Source organism: Dasypus novemcinctus, chromosome 2, assembly GCF_030445035.2.
Source record: "Dasypus novemcinctus isolate mDasNov1 chromosome 2, mDasNov1.1.hap2, whole genome shotgun sequence".
Classification (NCBI taxonomy): domain Eukaryota; kingdom Metazoa; phylum Chordata; class Mammalia; order Cingulata; family Dasypodidae; genus Dasypus; species Dasypus novemcinctus.
The window spans coordinates 33,076,734-33,083,398 of NC_080674.1; the positions used below are offsets into that span (position 1 = coordinate 33,076,734).

Below are 6,665 nucleotides of genomic sequence, written 5' to 3' on the forward strand. Positions count from 1 at the left end.
GTACTTTAAATTTAATTTATTGCCCCTTTAATTCCCATAATATCTGCTATTTTTCTATGTATTCCTTCATATTCTTCTTTGTTCTCACCCAGTGTCTTCTTAATACCGTTAATCTCTTTAGTCATCTCATGGAATTTATCAGATATATTTGTTTGAACATCTATGATTAATTGTCTCGACTTCTTTATGCCATCTGGAGGCTTAGTTTGTTCTTTTGAATGGGCTATATCTTCCTGTTTCTTGATATGGATTGTAACTTTTGGTTGGTATCTTGGTATCTGATATACTAGATATATTTTTTCCGTGCTCAATTTCTCTCTTTAGTCTAGGACTTTGTATTTGATTGGTTTTGTGCTACGGTTCCTCTTTGATACTTGCTTCAACTTAATTTGGAAATTTTCAGTGGCTCATCTTTAGCCAATCTGAGTTTTTTCAGTTCTTTTTCACCTGTTCCTAATACCAAAGATACTGTTGGTATTATAAGCTGTGGAAGCTGAAGCTGCCCATGTGGCTCCAAACCGGTGAAATTTTTCCGACCTTTCTCCCCTGCCAGGGGATGGGAGGGAGCTGCAGTTGTGTGCAGTAATCCAATCTGTGCAGGCCAAGACCACCTGTTGTTGCCCAGAGAAACTAATAAAGCTCCATGCCCTTTACTCCCCTCCTGTGGCAGAAAGGAGCCACAGGTGTTTGCAAAAATCTTGTCCACACAGGTCAAAATTGACTGTAGTTGCATGGGTAGGTTGAAGGAACACAGCCCCTCCACCTCCCTGTCAGGAGTGAGAATGAAACTACAAGTTTGTCCAACAATCTAGTCCATGTGAGACAAAGGAGTCTTTAGTTAAATATTAATATATGAAATGCTTCACTAGTTTTGTGTATCATCTTTGTGCAGGGGCCATGTTAATCTTCTTTGCATCATCTCAATTTTAGCATATGTGCTACTGAAGTGGGCACCTTTGTTCTAATTTTTGACCAAAAGTGATCAAAATGGAGTTTACTACTTACAGCAAGTATATGTGGACAAAGTTGCATTATTATACATTCTAAAGATTGATAATAAAAGCACTGTTTTCTACTAGCCACCCTTAAACAGACTGCATTATCTTTCTATTATTTCTGTAAGAAAAGATAAAATAAATACACTGTTATATGAAGAGGTAATCAGAGTAATGATCCAAATACGTGTGAAGAGAACAAGTATTACAGAGTTATACGTTGTAGCTAATAAATACTAATATTATCTATTTTTTTGGATTTTTTATGCCACTGTCATATGGTAGTATTTAAAAATTATTAATGTATATTCACTTTTGAAACTTATCTTTGCAATTTTATATTCTTTTTTTAAAAGACGTTCTCCCAAATTGTGCAAGTTTCAGTCTTTACTATATCTTCAGTAACAGCCTTCCTCCCATGGAATAACACAGAATATAAATAACACAAGAGGTATTTGTAAGACTGGCCTTCTAATTTGAGCTTCACTCCTAATTCTTGTCCTTGGTCATTTCTTTGTTTGTCTTTTGATCAAATGGCATTTTTTGTAATATCTCCTTTGACATTTTAGCTTTTGATTCACTTTCCATTTATAACACATCTATTTATATAAAAATAATAGATGTGACTAATATTCTGATTTTACAATTGTGACAAGGTAAAACATCCTCAGAAAAAAGGGAATATGTTACCTTTTTTAATAGATGAAGAAATCCTGACTAGGAGGTTATTTCAATATACAATCAAGGAAAGGTTTTTAAATTAGACTCCATCACTGGGAGTGATTCTTTCCCAAATTTGAAAAAAGATATGTTCCACCTTTTTTTCTGTGCCAATGCTAAATTGAATAGATAACAACATTGGCTATTATTCTAATTCTACTTTTAATTAATTTATTCTCTGAGCAGCTAAAAGCTGATATGTGGATTAGTATGATCAATAACTTTAAAAGGTACAGTCCTGTTCAACTTTGTGAAATTATATTGTACTGGAATCAATTAGCATTTGAAGATTGTAAAGCGGCAATAAGGTAGAAAAGATTGAAGACAGTAATATTTATGCTTAAAAAAGAGGAGGTAATAGAACCCTGTTTCTGAAAACATGCCAAAGTATGAAAGGGTGGGGAAATATGTTTTCCAAAACAAAATAACTCAAATTCAGAAAGATCCACCACAAATAATGAAATCCTCAGGTCAGGAAAGTATATGGAACCAAAGAAATATGTCTGGATTTGAGATTTCAAAGATACTAAAAACTGAAAGGGAACTTCAAGAACATCTAGTTCAACTTTCAGTTTACAGATATGGAACTGAGGAGCAGAAATATTCATGTCTTTATCACTACAAACATCAAACATCTTACTTCTGAGAAAACCAGATATAGGTAAAAGATCCCAGAGATAAACCAAGGATACCTCTAGAAAAACAAGACCCAGAATTAAAACTAAATTATTTTTAGAGACACAAGTACCTCCTACAGAAAGAACTGCTCTCAGAGCATACTTTGTGACATCACACACAGACACATATATATGTACATGCACACATATGCATATATAAATATATATATATTTATATATATTCCTTTGTGACATAATGCTGTTCTACTTTTAAAATGTGAATTTTTACATAGCAGAGGATTATTAAAATTAGTTAGAAAATTATGATTTAATTTTGCCTTTCTCACCAATCCTTCCAGAAAATTAAACCACAAGCCACTTGATATTCCTAAATCTGACACATTATTATCCTTGATATTGCAGTGCAGTTTGCCTCACAGGTCCCTACTGTGATAACCACACAATATTAACAGCATTATTTATGCACTTTTTTGGATTATATTAGTTACTACTTCTAAAGAACTAAAATGCATCCTGAAATAGTTCATCAGCCTCAATAGAATTATAGCTATCAATTATATTAGAATTTTGCTTCAGTCAATATGCTTCCCACCTAGTGTCAAGCTAAGAACATATACCTTTTTCCAAAATGGATTAGCAAAACAGTTCACTTTTTAGTAGTAATGAGTGCTGGGACTGTTCCTGCTTGAGTGACATTACCATTATCTTTGATTGTGGTGATAATTAGATCTGTGTTCTTTCCTGAGGTTCTACATCTGGTAGACTATTTTCTTGACTGAGTTACATTTCAGTGTCAGCAAGAACAGAAGGCACTCCATGCCTCTGGGCATCTCATCTGGCCACTTCTTTTTGACCTGTGAACTCCTACACAGTAATATCTTATATTTCTACCAAGCTGCCCAACTGTATTTTGGATCCTTTTCTGATCTTTCCTAATCAGGGAATATGAATAAGAGATTAACAGAAGCTCTCGTATCTATATTGTAATTAGTTGATAACATTAGTGACTGAGGCCATTTATAGAAGTGCCCTTTAAACAATCTTTGTGAATATCTCACTTCTTAAAGTGGAGAAGGGATGAATCCAAATATGTTTGTGAAGAGTAAATCATACTTTAAAAATTCTATTTCTATAACCATCTCTACATAAGCTGTTCACAGGAAATATAGGATATATTTATGTGGCCTCTCTATATTTCTTCTAGAAGTCTGCTTATTTTACAATTAGATTCCATGGTAATTGCTCATTAGTCCTTCCTGATATTAGAGTGTCAAAATATTTAGTCAGAATAAGAACCCCTTTGGCCACATGCAGAATATGAAGGTAATTTGAGGTTAACCATTTGATTGGTTGTTGACAAATTTGTTTATTGTTGTCCAAGAAATACTGAGAATGAGTGCTTCAAATTGTGCGTACATGCTTCTACACAGAAAAGGAACTAGTCCTTACATATGACAATTAAGGAGGGTCAAACAGTATGATTTCTTCATACAGTTTGGAGGTCAAGGATGCTGGGAAAATAAAAGGGGAAGGATGTAGTAGTTTGACACAATTTTCAATGGCTTTTCTACTTTGTTGTCCATCAACAATGGATTTCAAAGGAAGAAAACTTTGAAATGTGCACAAATTTTTGGGAGCTGAGGCTTTGGAAAATGATGGTCAAAATATGTATGCTTTAATGGTAGTAATTATTTACTTTTAGCCACACCAATTTTTAACTATGGAAAAATTATTTTAGAGCTGATCTAGATCTATACCTCTAATAATCATTTTTGAGGGACCCAAAGCATGAGTCAAGCTTGTAGCAAACCTAGAATAGCATGCTACTTAACCAGGATATGGATGAGATCTACAGCAAAACACTATATTGAATACATGTATAACCTATAAGTTTATTACTTAAATTGTTCCATGGAATGTGCAAGTTGAAATGTAGATTACTTGGTATTGAACACATAGAATGATTCCCATTTCTGTTCACCATTAAAGCAGGCAATGAACATCTTCACTGGATTGATTTTTCTTCTTCAGACATACACAAGGAAAGCACTCTCTGCAGAAATTTGCAAAAAGTCACATGACCTTAAGCCTCAATGTCCTGATGAATAAAGATCCATAACAACTAGGATCAGATATTATTGCTTTCCTCTCATTTTCCCAGCCAATAACAAATTTCCTTGTAGCCTGAGTTCCCTCCTACATCATAAGACTTAAAAATGCACAGGGTCTATTATAATCGGTCACCAGCTGTCTGTTTATAACAATGCAGGTTAGGATAAATTGCACAAAAATTAGTGATTCCCACAAAATCACTGACACAAGGGGAGAAGATATGCTCTATCTGATGACTCCACATAGAATATCCCATTAACTGAATATCTGGAAGTTAATTTATTTAAATTTAGTGTACTTGTCATTATATAATAAAGCAACATCAAGTTTTATTATAAAATTAGATAATTAGATATTCTGAAAGACAAACAGAATTTGTGTTACAAGTTGCTGAAAATCTAAATCCATGTGAGAGGTAAAGTACAAGATTAAAAATTCCCTGCTAAAGAAGAAAATTCTCTCAGTACAGTTAACCATAGCTTGCCATATGCCTTCCCTGGAATTATCAGATTTTCCTGGAGCATGGAATGAGAAATATTATACCAAAATGGGCAGATTATAACCTCTTCTGACCTCTAGGACAACCAGAAAATCTATTCCCATTTAAGAAAACTAGGGACAAAGAGTTGAAGGGCCTAGAATTAAACTGAAAAGGATCTTAATATCAGGCTTGTTATCAAAGACGCAAAATACTCTTTGCCATATCCACTCCCTTTTGACTAAAGACAAATGGAGTAAATTTGTATTATTGGAATTTCTATTAAAAGATTTGATATGGGATAAAGTGCTCATAGATATGTATTATATTTCTAAGGTGCTGCAAAGTGAAAACTATGTATATCTTAGAGGCCATGAACCGTGGTACCAGAATCACTGTTGCTTGCTGGAAATTTGTGGTAGGCTACAGTTTGAATTAAGAATTGTGTGAAGCATGTTACTTCTGCATACCCAAAGACTGAAGAGTGGAGCTAAGGGATTTGACCTAACTGGTGTCTGTTCCTACAATAGACAAAAGAAAATCCTGAATATTCTATAAAGGAGACCCACTTCAACTGGCTTAACAGGTCTTACTTTCCTGAAGGCATTGTAACTATAGTCCAATGTGGGAAATCCTGCAGTACAGAGAATTAACAAACAATTTGGGCTCCTAATATCTAGAAATGTTATCTATATAGAATCATATGTTACCAAAATTGGATATTACTTTTCGTTACTTAAGATGCAAAGAAACAAGTGAAATAAACAAGTTTTTCAATATATAAGATATATGCAGGAATTTCCTGGGTGCTTCCAAGAAATCAATGCAAGAAAATAAAAAATAATGAACAATAGTTATTATTTGAAAGAGAAGGATTGTTCTACTTTTATCCATGTTTAACCCACATCATAGAAATTCAGGGGATAATATCCATTAAAAAAATAAAAGCAACATTTAAATGCCAGATGATTTACATAAATTAACATTGGATCATAACAAAAATACTATGAAGTAGTTATGTTTTATTATACCCATTTTACAGATGAGGAAACAGAATTCACCAAAATCACACTGCTAGAAAGTGACAGGTCTGGGATTTGAACAAAAAATCTTGTTGCCTAGCCTTTGCTCTTAAACACAATACTGTATAAGTTCCCCAAGGCAGCTAGGGGCAAATTTTTTCTTTAAAAATTATAAGTTTTACACAAATCATCAATACCTATTTAAAAATTTAATAGAAATATCTAATTTTCAAATCAAACATTTGAATTTATATGAATCAACTTAATTGAATGTGCAAGATTTATGTTTGTATAAAATATAAGACTGATGAAGTTCATAAGTTCTTAAATAAGTGAGGAGGAAGGCTATTTCTGAATGGGGAACAATATTTGAAAATGGCAGTTATAACCATAAATAAATTCAATGTAATTAACTTCAAAACCCAAATGAGATTTTAAATAGAATTAGATACACTATTAGTAATATATAAAAACAATGAGAAGAGTCAAAACAAAACAAAAGACAAAGAAGAATGAGAATAAATAGTCGAAGTCATACATATTTAAGCATATTGAAAACTCAAATAATCAGTAGAGTGGTATTGGTTCTAGAATGGATTTTCAGAAAACAGCCCAAAAACTAATTAATGCATAGAAAAAAAAAACTGAGTTGTATACAAAAAGCATGACTTTTCAAACTAGTTAAGAAATGACACACTAT

General features: G+C 32.9%; 1 non-coding gene across 1 annotated transcript; it reads right to left on the minus strand.

The window, feature by feature from the left end:
* Positions 1–846: 846 nt before the first annotated feature.
* Positions 847–954, minus strand: LOC111758753 (U6 spliceosomal RNA). The gene has a single exon (XR_002792920.1). It is a non-coding gene; the product is annotated as a U6 spliceosomal RNA (small nuclear RNA).
* Between the last annotated feature and the right edge of the window lie 5,711 nt (positions 955–6,665).